The sequence below is a fragment of the Anser cygnoides genome, chromosome 4 (assembly GCF_040182565.1).
Source record: "Anser cygnoides isolate HZ-2024a breed goose chromosome 4, Taihu_goose_T2T_genome, whole genome shotgun sequence".
Lineage (NCBI taxonomy): Eukaryota > Metazoa > Chordata > Aves > Anseriformes > Anatidae > Anser > Anser cygnoides.
In genome coordinates this window covers 19,068,427-19,084,770 of record NC_089876.1, presented here as the reverse complement: position 1 = coordinate 19,084,770, position 16,344 = coordinate 19,068,427, and the positions used below count along the sequence as shown (strand labels likewise).

At 43.9% G+C, this 16,344-nt stretch overlaps 1 protein-coding gene across 1 annotated transcript in view; it reads left to right on the top strand.

The window, feature by feature from the left end:
- CCDC149 (coiled-coil domain containing 149) overlaps positions 1-15,196 on the top strand; it is a 69,406-nt gene extending 54,210 nt beyond the window's left edge. Inside the window, exon 14 of the mRNA XM_066995721.1 lies at positions 11,639-15,196. The gene's annotated coding sequence lies outside the window, so the exon portion shown is untranslated. The remainder of the gene's footprint in view (positions 1-11,638) is intronic.
- Positions 15,197-16,344: the final 1,148 nt, after the last annotated feature.

Sequence of the window (16,344 nt, the reverse complement as noted above, 5' to 3'; positions counted from 1 at the left end):
AGCCTTTTTTCCCAATTTCTGTCTTCTGCCAGCTGGGAAAGGAATGTGGCTGTCAGCTTCTGGAATGGCAGAAATGCGTGCGTTATCTTATGGGTATCACACGCTACATCACACCCAAGATACTCAGTTATTTGCAAGCTGATTTGTTTTTTCTTTTGGTGTGAGGGCAAGTAGAGCTAAAGGAGTGCCTCCTGCCTGGCTCATTTGCCAGGCACTGGAAACACAGGGTCAGATAATTCTGCTTGGGATATTGCGATACTGAACATGGTACTTCAGCCCTGGGCTCCTGGTCCTAATCGACGAAACAGGACAACTGATGTTTCTTTTATTCGGGGTATATACGAGCTGTTCACATCCCTGTGCCCATGGGAGCCCTGTGAGGCTGAGCCAGCGCTTCCCCCTGCCCTGCCTTTCCCCAGGTTCATTCCTGGCAGCCTCCAAGCTGGGGAAATGCACCCTCACAAGGCAGTAATGCATTTTACAGCAGGAACTCGGGTCAGAATCGTGGCTGCTTCACATGCAGTAATGCTGCTGGCTTGAGTGGCGTTTGTGCTGTTTTACACCAGCTGGGGTTCTGTCCCTAAAAAAAAGAGAAGCCCTGAAAAGCCCAGGGTACTTGCTGCAAAGCTCTTCTTTGATGTACTGCACACGCGGGAGCCAAGCAGAAATGCAGACGGGTGTAAAGGAGATGATCAAAGGGACAGAGAGGACTGCAGCAAAGCTAAATGATGTATTTGTAGTGCTCTGCACTTCAAAGAACGCAAAGGAAATAGTAGCTGTGGGCTGCTGTCAGAAAGATGTATTTTAAAGAGGAGAAGGACTGATAACTACAAGAAATGCAATTGCCAGGGTGGTTTGGCATTCATTCCGGCTCTGAACGCTGGAAGTAGCTAAGCAATAACCAGGTGGATCGTTAAAGCGTGTTGCTACCCACTGTCCATGTCTTAGTTTTCTATTTGAAAAGAGGCGACGAATAACGGGCTAATGGCCCTTACAGCAGGCAGTGGGAGGAGAGCCCCCATGACCTGACCGTGCACTGTTTACAAAATAAACCTCTCTTTTTAAAGCCACAGTGTACAGGGCCTGGGGTATACTGAATTTCAGGCCATGTCCTAGAATCTCCTGGGCTCTGCAAGCCAGAGCTGTCCAAGCAAGCCGGCACTGTTATTCACCGGGCTGTAAGCTCCACACAAGGGCAGAGCTTTTGCCTGCGTTCCTCAGGGCCCAGGATTTCGCTCCCCTGTCACCTCTTGATGGCCAGAGGAACTCGAACTCCCAACACAAACGGAAACCTCAGTCCATGCCGTGACCTCCTTGGGCTGGCCGCTTGGTTTGGGGGTGACGTTGTCCTGTTGCACCACACCGCTGCATGACCTGACATCATTTGACTTGCCCGGTGTAGACTCAACATGATGCAGAAGCGCTGCGTGGGAGAGCACCCATCGTAGCCAGCAGTGGCCTGCCTCTGTCTGCAGCTCGGCTCGGCGCTCAGCGGGCTTACGGCAGGATGGCTCTCCATAAAAGTGACACCCAGGGAAGGCAGGTCTTACGTCTTCCGCTGCAGGTAATGAAGCTGACTGCTCTTCTCCACGTATGGCTGAGGCTGGAGCCGCTAAAAGAAAGGGATGTTTGTAGCCTGAGGGAAGCAGAGCCAAGATCATTGGAAACCTAATGTGCTCCTTCGGTTCGGGGCGCTCCCTGCCATTTCTGAGTCATGGTCCCAGCCTGGGAGCCAGTGAGGCTGGCGGGTCATCAGGCAGCAGTCTGAATCCTACTTGTGCTGCTGTGCAGGAGTTTCGTGCTTGCTGTAGAGTGACTGCAGGGCACCGGATTTTCCATGCATTGCCTATGGCATAGTACTGTGTGTGCCCTGCGCAGCAATCTCCTGCGAGCATATCACCAGCCCCGCGTGGTGTCTGCTGTGCCCGGGCACCTGCCTGCGGGTCTGCAGGTAAGCCTGCAGCGATGATCAGGATCTGTGGAGCTACAGGCAGTGGTGACGAGTTAGGATTTAAAGAGGAGAAACGCCATCAGGGTGTCGGTGAGCAGTTTTTGCCCATGTGGTGCAGTACAGGGCTGGTGCTGGGGTGCAAGCAGCACCTCCTCCTGCAGAAATCAAGGTGGAGGAACTCATTTTGCAACTGCTGTAAGGTGAAAAAAATGACAGGAGAATGAGAAAGCTTGCTCTAGCACAGGGGCAGTCTGCCACTGGTGGAGGCTTACTCTTCCTGTTTATTCCCATTCCTTGTCTTGGTGGTTCTATTTAAAGAAATAAAGATATTTAGTGCCTGAGATAAGCATCCATTTATAATCTTCTTGCAAAAGAGCTACGTGCATTTCCAACTTTTCAGGGCATTACCCATACAAAAAATCAAGTTAGATAAATACACAAAAGGGAAACAACACTGTTCTCTATGGGGACTAATTTCTCTTGAAAATAGAAGATCATGCAACTGTCAAACTAGTTTCCATCAGCCAATTTGAAAAATTCTTGAAATTCTTCCTCTTTAATAGCTTGAGAAGAAATCATTTTATGAGAGTGAGAGGAACTGTAAGTAAGCTTTTTGACAAAGCTGCACTCAGAAACCCATTCTAGTTCTGTCAGCCTAATTTAACAGAATTTCATCTCCACATGTGGATATAAAATATAAATATGTAACATAAAAATTAGGGATGGAACCCAACTATTAGATAATTTAGGTTATTATTAGTGTTTGTATTAATTTCTTGACCCTTTATTAAATATGTATCCTTTCTGCTGCACAGCATTAATCTGAAGGAGGTTTTGCTCTTTGAGAGGAAGGAACGAACACAAGACTGCCCTCCAGCTCAGTGGCCGCTGGCCATGTATGGAAAGATCTTGGTTTTTTTTTTTTTTTTTTTAGATTCAAAGTGCATGTTGCACAACATGTGAATGTTTGCACAACTGCAGGTCTGTGTGTGGCTTCCAGTCAAAGCTCAGGAGCCACGGGGCAGCTGGGCCAGCAGGTCAGCCATACGAGCAGCAGCCGCATACGAGCAGTTAAATGATCCCTGTCCCATGGCATGGTGTGACAGCTACGCATCTCAGAAGACTAAGTAAGATCATCATGGATGAGGAGACCATGATTTTCAGATCCTTCTGTCCTACTATTCCATTAAGGAGAGCTTGGTTTGCGGGTACCAACAGGTGCCAGGTCCTTCTTGGAGCCAGAGGCCTCCTACCCAAGCAGGAGGCAGGTTCGAGGCCTGTGGGCCCTGAGGGCTTCCCAGGGCCAACAGGGGAGCTCAGTCCGTCCCTGCAGGAAGGGGCCCAGCCCTGGCCTAGGCTCATCCCTGTCCTCAGGAGCTGGTCAAACAGTCCCAATCCTTTTAAGCTTTCTTCCCAACTTCTCCAGGCTCCTGTAGTGAGTGTGCCACTTGTGCCCATGGAGCGCGCACCTCTTTCTGGAAGGGAGGTGCACAAACACCCCAGCACCTCAGCCGGACAAAATGGACTACGCACTTGTCCTGCAAGCTCTGTTACTCTCCACATCATAACATGGCATTTGCCTGAGCCTTGCCCGCAGAACTGCTGTCTATGCAATCGTTTCCATTTTACATTTCTTTGGTTGCTATTCCTGCCAAGCATGGGATTTTACCTTTGTTCTAATTGAGTTACCTCCTTTTTATTTCATTTCCCCCACCCCTTATTGTTTCTCCAGCTTGTCACGAACATTTTGAATTCTAATCCTTCCCTACAGTGTATTTACAGCCCTTCCAGCTTGGTATCAGCTGTGAATTTAATCAGTTTACTTTTTTGTTCTGTCATCCAAGTCATTAACAGAAGGGTTGAATAAAGCCGAATCAAAGACAAACTTGTGCATCCGAGGCAGGCTGTCCTCCCCGCTGGGAACCGACAAGTCACCAGGCTGGGAGCAGAGTTCCCACCATCATCATCTTTGTAGCAGTGGGATCAAGACCATTCTTTTTCCCTAGCTTGTATGCAAGAATGTCGTGTGAGGTAGTACCTGAAGTCAAGATTCACTTCTACTTCATTTCTACATGCAATGCTTGTTATTCTCTTATATCATTATATAAAATAAATAAATAAATATATTTCCTGATATCTTTTACTTATTTCCCTTTTTGGCCTTCAGGTGAATGCAAAAAGCGTGTTTCTTTTAAGGGTTTTTCTGAGGCTGTGACTTCTGAATTGTGCTTTTCCTATTCTCCCTGGATCTTCAGAGTTCACAGGAACCAAAATCATTCACTGGCCCTATCACAACATATCTGCATTATCATTATTATATTATTATGTAGTGTCTTTGAAGTGCTGCCTGATACCAAGTGGTATTTGAGCCCTCAGGCATCCACAGCTCGTGCAAAGCCACCTTTTGTGCACACATCCTCACATTGCTATCTCCCTTCTGCCAAAACCGTCAATCTGACCTGTTGTATTTTAATGTCACATCAGCTTTGGAAGGAGAGATGGGGTTAATTCATGCTAACTAGACTAAGTACTTTTCCAAAGGTTCACATTTTTGATCCTCTTATTTCCTGTAAGCAGCACCTGCGGGTAAAAACCTCCCGGCTTGTCCACCTTCCTCGCCACCTTCTTACAGTTGCCAGTAAGGCACAACCCACCACAAACAGAGGAGCAGTGTCCACTCCTGGGTTTGTATCCTAATGTGGAATTGTATGTGCATGTCAAGTTTCTAGATAAAGAGAAAAAATAAGGATTTGTTCCTAGACTCAGGAGGATCCTGGTGTTCCCATGCCACAAACAAGAAGCCTCCCATTAGGATTTAAATTCCTGCTTCCTCCTGCAGGAGCCAGAGGCTCTACTTTGCACAGGGGCAAACTAGAGCTCAGCAGAAGCTGAAGGCAATCACGTTTTATGAAGACAAAAGCCCACCTGGCTTTGATATGAGGCAGGGGCAGGCACTGGCCAGCAGCTGTGAGGGGCAGCAGCCCTGGGCTGGGACAAAGCTGGAGCCCAGCAGCACCCAGCAGGTTCCTGAGGAGGTTCCTGCTCCACGACTGCTACAAGGTGCAGGGGAGCTGGCTGAACTCCTGGGGGCTATTTCAAAGTGGGCCTTTCACTACAGACCTTGTGGTATGTTGCTATTAGAGAAAGAGCAAAAAAGAAAAGCATGGCTTATTGTTGGATAACTGTTTCCTTTGAAAATTGTACTAGGTAGATCAGGGCCTGAACACTTGCGTGCTTTTGAAACATTTGGTGGTAATTCCACTGTGTTTGTATTTTTGACACTAGTAGGGGGAAAAAAATAAAAACTTGCATTTTTCTGTAGAGTAAATATTGTTTCCATGGTCAAGTGGCTCCCCACTTTTTTAGCCATATTTATTCTAGTGGGTTGATTTTGTAAGCATAACTGAAACCCTGGGAGACTAATGAAGTTTAACAGTGTGTGTTAATTATATCCACTTTTGTTGTCTCAGTGAAAACATGGGATCCTAAATCCTATTTACATTCTGAAATTTCAGAGGTTCCAGGTCCCTCATCTGACCTTAACATCTTTTAGTTTCATGCGGCTTTCGTAAGCCTGTGCACATATTTAAGTTCTCCTGTGGAGAATGTTTTTTGAGATCAGATGTTCAGGGATTATGAACACAAGAGTTTTCTTACCTTGTTTAAAATCATTTTGACATTTTGGTGTAAGTCATTAAGATTGTTTTCTTGAACTGTCTAATGGGCCACAGTACGGGTGAACCATTTTTAGAAAAAATAAATAGAAGCACCTAAGTTTCTAATTGACCCACCTGAAGAATTCCAACATAAATATTTTGCCCACTCTGAAGTAAATATTTGCACCTGATTTCCTCCCCAGGGAAGACTACTTCCCCATTTAGCAAATAATTAAAGACAGAGGCCATGCCTGGGGGGAGCACGCAAGAACGGTCCCTTCCATCTGAAGATGCTCTCAGTACTGTTTATTTTTATTTTCTTTCTTCTTCCTTCTCTGAACTGTGCAGAGGGACCCAGTTCCCCCAAATGCTGTCAGATTTTGGGATCTCTGCAGAGACGTGAGGTGTTTCTGCTGGTTCTGTTTCAGCCCCGTGGATCCCGTTAGTTCCAGCCCAGCAGTACAAGGGATTCAAGTATCTCTGAAGCCACACGTTCAGGTCTAGAAAAATAGAGCTGGTATAAGGCAAAGCACATAAAGGGAATGCATTTTTACCAGCTCCAATGTATGCATTAATAAACAAGACTGAGAATGCCACCTGCTTTCAGAAAGGTTTTCAACTTGCAGGGCATGGAGTTCTTAATAGTATTCCATTAGCTATAATGGGGAATAGTGGTGCAGATTTCCCCCAGGAAGATGGTACACATTTGTACAGAATAAGGCTCCTGCTGGGCTGTTTTATGAATGTGGAGTGTTTCAGTTCCAGTTAAATAGGATAACCAGCTGTTTTCTAGAGCACATGGAGAAATCCTTGGGTTGGATGTTGTTCCTACTCTCAGTGTTAGGATGCCTGTAGTAAATGAATAAGAACACAGCAGATATTTCACTGTGGCCCTGTTGAAGGGAAAGCCATTCTTCAGATGCATTAGAAACGGCTCTAACAGATGCAAGGAAAAAAAAAATTATTTTTTTGAAGCTGTCCTTTTTTTTATTTTGTTACAAATTTACCTTCCATCTCCAGCTTCCAGGTTTTCCTCCTATGAGCTATCATCTGTTTTGTCACTTGCAAGGCTTTATTCTCAAAGCCTGCAGATGTTATTAAAACTGAGGATTATAAGGTTATGAAGTGTGTTGTAGAAGCCAGATACAGATTGGATGTTTTTGTTAGAGGATTACTGAACTTTGTTAACAGGAGTGAGCTTGAACTATTCTGGTGGAAGTTCTGCCGTGCTGGTTATGAAACATCTGATCCTGGAGCAGAGGTAGAGCTGCACCTTAGCCAGGTCCCAGTCTCCAGCCGTGCTTCATGCTCATGGTGCGTAAAGCTGGACCACTGACAAACAATATATAATGGTTTCGTTGGAAAAAAATGGCATGGGCATGGCAGAAAATATCTACGTACCATAAAGTGCCAGATATCCTCCTAGTCTCTTGTTCACTTCAGAATCCTTTTCTACTACTGGGACATATTACAGACAACAAAGCTACAACAAAATAAAATCAGCATATGAGATACGTGCTTTCATTTCAGTTTTAAATACATTGAAAAGATCTACCACTTTTTGTAGCTTTTTATAACTTGCATACGCCTACACAATGCTAGGCCCTTATGCAAGAAAACTCCCCCCAGCTTTATTGCTGAGCGTGGCATCATGTAGCATGGAACATCCCTTTGGTCACTCCAGGTCAGCTGTCCCCAGGGTGTCCCCTCGCAGCCTCTTGCCCACCCCTGCCTCCTCACTGGGGCACACAGAGAGACACAGAGAAGCCCCTGACACTGTGAGAACTCTGCTCAGCAACAGCCAAAACATCGTTGTGTTATCAGCACAGTTCTGGTCACAAATCCAAAAGTCCATTTGATTTGTCCAAGCAGACTCCTAATTGCTTAATAAATCCCTTAAATATTTATTTGGTAGAGTGGCAAATTATTAGCTGGCTAGAGATGCAGCAGGTGCCTTTTTAAAGTCACTCCCTATTTGCATCAACAGGGAAAAGGGAAAATTTGGGGTCCGTGTAAACAATTTAGAAGTATAATTAGTGCCATAAATGAATGTTTGGTATTTATGTGATATGTATATATTTCTTATCAGTGAATCCGTCATGATCCTGTACTACTCTGAAACTATTCACCAGTTTGTGTTCTTGTGGTTATTCAGTTCATTAAAATCCAGTTGCATGTTTCTGCAGGCAGGATGAGTATCTTTTGCCATGGTTAAGGTTATTTACTCATCTTTCTGTCTAGATATAGGATGGATTCTTAGTTTTGTTTTGATTTAATGGATAATTTTGAATTTTGACATTGCTCTCACAATATCCATCTGGGGTCAGATTTTAAAATCAGTTGGGGGGGGAGTTCAGCTAAAATTTCAACAAAAATGCAGATTTAAAAAACATCCCATTAGAAGGCAAGTCTTTATATAAGATAGAATAAAGGCTATACATTTTAAGTAATTGACTAGTTACCCTTTTCTTATTATAGCCATATATTCTTGTTTTCAGACAATAAAAGAGAATCTTTGAGAATCTTTGTGTTCTGATTTTTTTAGATTTGGTGTGACTACATAGTTTGAAAATTGCTGCACGTAGTTTCATCAAAGAACATAACATTGTCGCATCACAACAGGAAATATGGCCGTAACATTAAAAGGCAGATTTGGATTCTGGATGCATTTTAGTCAGTGTCTTTTTTTTTTTTTTTTTGGACATAGAACAAGCTGCCTAACCCCCTACTACCTCCAGTTTGCCCTTTTTCAAAGTGATGATAACAATGACTCACTTCCTCATGGGGGTATTTTGAGGCTTAGTTGAAGTCTGAGAAGTTGTTTCTGACCCTGAGAAAATTGATGTCAGAAACTGCAATATTGGAATACTAATCTTGCAAGGCTTGGATAAATAATTGTCCACAAATGAAAAGCTATTTTCTCTGCATTTTTTTTGGACCCCTCTATAATATTGCTTGAATTGGTAGAGTTTGAACTTAATACAGACAACAGAGGAGACAGTGGACACTGCTTACCTAAATAAACAAGAGCCAGAGCCCGAATTATTAGTAAATACCAAGGCTTCATTTAGGTTGAATAACGCTGCAATCCAACAAATAAATGAGCCATCAAGTTTGAATTTATGTAGCATACGAAACACATTAAAGCCATCTGACCATGACAAAGGCCTTTTCTGCTGTGAATAATGAGGCCAACACATTATAATATCCTTTAGATGAGACATTAAACCCAAGGTCCTTTCTGTTTGTCTCTGGTGGCCGTCCAGGTGGAAGGTAAAGATTCCCTGGCATTTTGCTAAAAACATAGAAAATCTCCAGCCCCCAACAGTATTACTTTCCCTGTAAAAAAAGATTAGAATAGCCAATGCTACGTACGAGTTGAATATCATCAGGCAAAATGCAAAGTACCTGCCCATTTTCTTATCCATAAGGGCAGTGGGGAAACTTCTCTTGCTTTAGTGAGAGCAAGGTCAGCATCCCTGGGACCAATGTCGGTCTTGGGAAGTCCTTTGGGATCCTGAGAATGTAAAACATAGAAAAATAATTAATTCTCATCAGCAGCACATGTTGTGGTAACAAAGAACATGTCCAAATAATATATATTTGCATGTGCCTGTGCTTGCATAACTAGACATGCACATTTGCATCGGTAATTTTTAGGAAGAAATGATTTGGAGATGAAAATAATTACGACAGGAAAAATTTCTTACCGTAACTTGTACATGTGCGATTCACTCGAGGAAGTTCATCTCAAATTTCAGGTTCTTTTGTATAATCCTAGTGATTTTGTACCACTTGAGATATTTTAACTTGAGCTACTTTAGCTATTACGCTTGATATAGCCTTAGTTTGATATGAGCCTCCGTGAAATTTTATCTAAGTGAAAAGCAGGTTCTTGCTCACTGAGCATGTCTTAGTTGCATAGTTTCACACCAAAGTTTCTTAGCATCAGACTCATAGGGGTATGGCACAAGGTCATGTGAAAGGTAAATCTCAGAGTCCTCTCACAGGTGTAAATCTATTGTCTTACTGTTATCAAGCTGACTGAACTCGTTTGAATTGAAGAGAATGAGAGAAAGGACGAGGGAACAAAACCCTTGAAATGAGCTAAGAATCACGCTGGAGCTGAACCCCCTTAGTAGCAGAGATGGTAAAGCCTTTCGTGAGGAACTGACTGATGAATCTGGGCATCTTTCGATTTTCTGAATAATGAGCCAGTTCTTCCCTCTTGCCGAGAAACATATGGGATGTGAGGAAATCAGCTGGAAACCCGGCCATGTCTCTCTCATTCGGCATCCTCTCCGCTAGAGGCAGGAAAGTGGTACCTTATGAGAAAAGATGGCTTGAGGGGAAGCTTGGTGTTCAGTCAAAGCAAATTCGGTCCCTGTGAGACTTGTGCCCCTTGATGTTTGTTCTGCTTTTATCAGTTATCAACGGGAATGCCACAGAAAGCTGTGACACTTGTCCAGCAGCGATTACTGCTGGCTGCGCTAAGGAAATCAGTTCTGCTTCCTACTTTTAGTGTGTATCTGCTTGAAACTTCCGACCTGGTGGAAATATCCCCCAGGTCATATCTTCCAGGTCTTTATGTTTGAGAAAAGTACTTTACAAGAGAGGAGAGCGAGGAAAATATCTATGCGTAACACATCTTAATATTGATTTCATTGACTTGCATTTCATTCATTTCGGCATTAGGGATAGGAAGCTCTAGTAATGAGGACTGAAAACATGTTGGCTTTGATTTTTTGTAAAGTAGTTAAAGACCACACTACGCGTATTTAACGACACTTGAAGATGTAGGTCCTTTGTGGGATTTGACAGATTCAGCCTGTGCTTTCTGGCAGCCACATGGCACCAGGTAACCACAAGCCTTGAAATAACGTACGTGGTCTTCAAAGTGACCAGTGGGGATTCCTTTTTGTTGGAAACTTCTCTTAAATGGACACAGAAAAGAAGCTGTCCCTTCAAATTTAGCACTCTGTCTTCTAAAAACAAGTTCAACGTTCTGAAAATTGTCTAATCCTTCGTACAATCTGATTTGCTAGCATGGTGTACCTTTCCACAAATTACCTATATTACTTTGTTCTACACCTTAAGGTATATATTTAGGCACAAAGCTATACCAGGGAAGGGTCAGGCTGGACATTAGGAAACATTTCTTCACCATGAGGGTGGTCAAACACTGGAACGGGCTTCCTAGAGAGGTGGCTGATGCCCTGTGCTGCCAGTGTTCAAGAGGCCTTTGGATAATGCCCTCATTAATATGCTTTAACTTCTGGTCAGGCAGTTGGACTCGATGATCTCTGTAGGTCCCTTCCAACTGAACTATTCTGTTGTATTCTATTCTGTTCTATTCTATTCTATTGTGCTGTGCTGTATTTTCAATATGAGGTACTGAACATAAATTTCTTTACAGTTTCTGATTCCTAACCTTCCTATTTGCTTCTTTACCTGCTATCCTAAAACATGGAGGCAGGCTGCTCACAGCACAGTCCATGATATAGGATTAGATTGTCTGGGCTCCGTCCAGCAGAGGGTGGTGACAGACATCTGCCCAAAAAGCAATTAATTGCAACGTGTTTGGAGAGACAAAATAATCCGGTGGCGATTTACCACCTCCAGGAAAGGTTTGTGTTAGAAATGTTGATGTTTACTGTGGACTTGTTTGTTTGTTTGTTTCAGAGAAAAAGGAAATTTGTAAAATATTTTACAGTCTAACAAAGACAGCAATATATAGAAGTAATTAGTAGGGACATTTGAAGGGAAAACAGGGTCGCACCATTAGCCCCTACTAAAATGCGTTGGAGTTGATGAATTATTTTAATGGGACAGAATGACAAAAAAGGGACTCTTTCACCTAAGCAGGGACAGCTGGTCCCTCTGACAAGGATACATTGCTGTCTTGTTGAGTCTGCCAGCCAGCAAGGCTGAAATAATAGCACTGAGAGAGGTGTGAACATTCCCCCGTTCGCCTTAATTGAGAGCTAATAGGAAGTCTAATTACGAACACTTAGTATTAACTGTTTCACAGCTGAAGACAGCCATCTGATCAGCACCCCGCCGTGGTGTCCAGGGAAGGTCTGCTTTGATTTTCCGGGCAGTCACACCTCCTGATACTGAGATGCGGGCTGACAAACCACATCCACGCAGCAGCTTTCACCGCCGGTGGGTTTCGGCCCTATTTCTGTTACTGGGCTAGGGGAACTTTGGACAAAAGTGGGACCTGGGGACCAAACCGCACGCTTTTCCAAAGCAGAGTTCCTCCCTGGCTGGCGGCTGCGGAGCCAGGTGGCAGCCCTCCAGGACAAGCTGCACCTCTACAAGCGTCGCCCCTCGCTGCAAACCGCAGCAGCCCCCTGGATTTCGGTTCATCCTGCTGCCTGTGGCCGGCCTCGCACCCCTGCCAGGGAGAGCCAGGGCTGCCGAGGGCTGGGGAGCGGGGCTGCAGGCACACGCTGTCCCCACCGAGCCATCTGCCAGGATTCGAAGCACGACAGGTGGGATTAGGGGATTTGGGCGACTAATTACAGAATTCACTTTCAAAGCGTTTGTGTGAGAGGGGGAGAGAGGAGGATTAACTTAATTGAAGAAATCTCTGGCAGGTATTTGAAAGGTGGTTGTAAAATGATTGTTTAATCTTGCACCTCACCTGCTTCTGAGAACAAAAGTGCTCGGATTGAAAAATGCCAACTGGATGGGGACTGCGTGGCTGGGGGGACTGAGAATAAGGCTGCGAATAAGGCTTGTGAAGAATGCAAGGCAGCTAGCATTTGCTGGCTTTTGTGGGCTGTGTTCAGTCAGAGTGAAGACAAGGGTCCGGTTCTGAAAGAACTGCGGACCAGATCCTGCTTCCACCTAAAGCTGTGGCCCGAGACTGAGGCCCAAGCCCCACACTGCGCATCCTCAGTGCCACGTTTAGCAGCTGCCCCGGCCTGCAGGGCAGCGCTGTCACCGCTGCCGTGGGCTGGTCCTGCTGCGCAGGCTCAAAAAGGTGGGGAGGGTACCTGCGATTTCTCATCAGGAAAAAACAAACAAACAAACAAACAAAAAACTATGTGGGAAGGGAAAGGAGTCATGAAAACAAGCTGAGAAAAACAAAAAAACAAACATAACCCACTCCAAAACCAAAGCCCTTGGCCCCTCTGATCAAAACAGCTTTGATCAATGCATCTATTCTCAGAAGCACCTTCTTTTAGAAAGCAGCTAGCTTTCTAACAAATAAAGAATTGCTCTGTGGTTTCTTTCCAAAGCTCAAATTCAGCTTTCTAGAGTAAGATGAAAAGCTAATTTTCCTGAAGTTTAACATATTTGTGTAAGCACGTCAGGTGAAATAAATGACATTGATATTCAGTGTGTATATAGGTGGCACCAGCTCCCAAAACTCTATCTCTTTTTCATCTTACTGGAACATTAACTTATGCTCCTGAGGGCTATGCAGCATGCAGAGCGAGAGTGCAAACTTAAAGATAATTTATCATAGCGCTCTCCTGTGTATCACTCTCATTCTCTAAACTTTTCCATATCAGAATAAAGAATAGAGGGAATTTACTTTTGCCTCAGCTGCCTCAAACTGTACCTGTGCAGGGTCTTATTCAAAACAAATGTTTGCATCCTTCAGATTGACTTCTCAGCTGTGGTCTTGCACGTTCTCTTGGTAAGTGGATGAGCAGACACCTTACCGTAAGAACAGCGTCACGGGAAGCTTAACAACTGGTCTCTGGAATAACTACAGCAACGGTAAAATATATGGAGAGCTGTAGTAAAGGTAGAGGAGTGGGAAAGAAGAAAGGAATTTCTTGGGAAAGGCTGTCATCCAGGCTGCTGGGAGCTGGTAGCAGCGACCAAGGAGCACCGCACTACTCCTTGCACCAACTGACCGTGAGCAACAGCTCTGGAAGGGCTTAGACCGGCTTTTTGTCATGCATTTATATACTGAGCAGTGGGACAGAGGTGTTCTTCTACCACAGGTGCTATCTGAGTAAGCACAACACTTAATAAGAGAATAGAAATCTAATTTTAATAACAATGTGGAGCATGTAGCGCTGGCACCCATTTTCTCTTTTTCATATTGATATTGATGGATTACTCTGCGTGAATTACTTAAGCTTATAATTTATCTTTCGAGCACAGTTCAGTTTTGCAATTCACACTTTGCAGGATGGGTAACTGAGCCACACAAAGGCTACATGACTTTTTTCTTCCTGGAATATTGTCAGTTTAAAAAAGACATATATATCTGCTAACATCCACACCACAATACTCGAAAAATCGAGACCGTAGCTAAAAAATGTGCTATATAGGGATAAATGTACCTAAGCAGAGTAAAAATACCAACGGATGTTTAAAAAAAAAAAAAAAAAAAAAAAGACTAAATGAAAAATCTGGGAGAACAATTCCAGAAATTGTAAGTCCATGGCCTAAGGACGGCACGGATTTGTTACTTTGCACTGGAAACAAATATGTATTTGTTTTGAATTATTGCTGTCATTGGCCAGAATTGCTTTGTTTGTGAAGACAGCTACAAAATGGGTAATTTAAAGTGCATTGCCAGAAACCTCTTGCAGTAAGAAATACTGAGTTGTAACTTGATAGTTGTGTGTTTAAATATTTATCAGAAGAACATGATAACAGGCACTCTCCTCCAAGACCACGAGAGCCAGTGGTCCTATTGGAGGTAATATTAGCTGATTAAAATAATGATTTAAATAAAAAAATCTAAAGAATTTTGTACCCTTGCGTGCAGAGCTGTCACCTGCAGGAAATGTTCACCAAAGACAGCTCCCACCGCATATGCCATTCCTTGAACAGCTAGCATCAGCCACAACTACACGTATCCATTGCACTTTAGAATTGTGACCCCTTTAAGAATGACTCTATTCAAAGTTTTTTTTTTCCCTCTTTCATAATTAAACTCTGAATAGGAGGCATAATGTTAGGAAAAGTCATCACAAAACCAGGAAAACAGCTGCCAACTATTAACCCCTTTTCTCATCTGCCTAAAGAGCATCCCCTGACTCCCCCTAATTTAAAGTTGTTTATAGGTGTTTGGGAAGAGAAGATATGTCTGTCTACTTCTAGATACTCCTTCGAGTGAAGCCAGTGCACATTCCTAACATTTCCACTGCAAAGAAGTGTAAACAAATACATCTGCTTCTGTCCTCTAGCGCAGTCCTGATGTGTTGTAGTGCAAGGAAAAGGCCATCACTGAGCAGCGTAAATCCTGCTTTCTGTAGTTGCAGTTCACATTGCACAAGTTTATGACGATAATTATGCACAAATACTGGCACATTTGCGCACATGCAGCAGGCTTATGAGGCAGGAGCGTGGAGAAGAGAAGGGTACTAAAAAAATCCATCGGGAATGATATTTTTCATTGTCATTTCATTTGTCATAAACAAATGGCATTTGTTTATGTTCAAGGACCTTGATGGTTTAGACCCTACGTACTGAACTAACCACTTAAGGTTGCTTTAACCATAGGTACATACAAGGTGTAGATTTCCATGGTAAAACTGGTGTAGGCAAGCAAGGGGAACAGACCTCACACTATGTTCTCACCCCGTTCTTTAAGTGGCTTCATCACCCTTTCTGTCTGGTTTATTAGGAAGAACTGTGTTGACCAAACCAAGAAAGAGCCAGGTGTTTAGCATCTCTCTCTGCAGAGGACAGGGGTTGCAAAGAAGGCAACAGCCTCTCACCACCAGGGCTGCTCTGAGCCAGCAGGTGAGGCCAGGTGCCAGTCTACCAAGAACCCATGAGAGCTGTTGGCTTCCTAGGTCAATCAATGTTATCTAATTATTTATCATTTAGGTAGGAATTATTACAGGAATGTTCGTACAAGCATTTTTTTTTTTTTTTGCTTTCCTCCTTGTGCTTCCTATAACATCAGCAGCGTGTTAACAAGGAACAGTGTTCTTAATGTCAGGACGATTTGCCAGAATAATAACCAGCAACCTTAGGAAGTAAAACCCAGGTCTTGGGATCTGAATGTACTCATCAGTATGCTCTTTTGTGCTAACGGTGACAAGAGAGTTATATATCTATGTATATAGAGCTGGCTTTGAGAACTGTCTTGGGACAAGTTAAGTTCATATCATCCACTGCTTAAAGTAAAAGTGGCAAATATATTATCACGATGTAAAAAGGCAGCGCTGTATGTGATGTACTTGTACACCTTTAAAGCATCCCTGCTGTAGATGCTGCTCTTACAGGCATTTGACCTCCAAGGTGACAACAACCCACGGCACCTGAAATCTGCCTCGGGTTCCCTGAGTGCGGGCGGCAGTTCAAAACCCCACGGAGCCCACTTAGATGAAGACGGAGCATCGGCTGCTGCGGCCAGCCTGAAATCGAGAGCACTTTACGCAAGCCTGTGCACAGCGTGAAATCTTGCAGGTGTCAGCTAAGTCGCTTCCTGTCTGGAGCTACATGGAGATGTATAAGCAGACAGAGGTAAATTCAATAGTGAGCCGACCACAGAGACAATCGCTCATTCCCTCTTGTGTCCAAGCGCTCTGATCCTCCCGTCCTGAACCGTTTTTCTGTGGTAACTGAAAGATTATCGCCCCGCCGACTGCCGTGCCTTCTGAGATAAGGTGTCATTCTGCAGCACAGGAAAGACAGAGCCTGTAGTGCATTTGCTCCTTAGGTCCCAGAGCTAGCACTCCGCATGAAGCCATAATCCGCTGCATGAGCTGGAGCAGTGACGGCTGAAATTGATCCATCAGCCCATAAGCT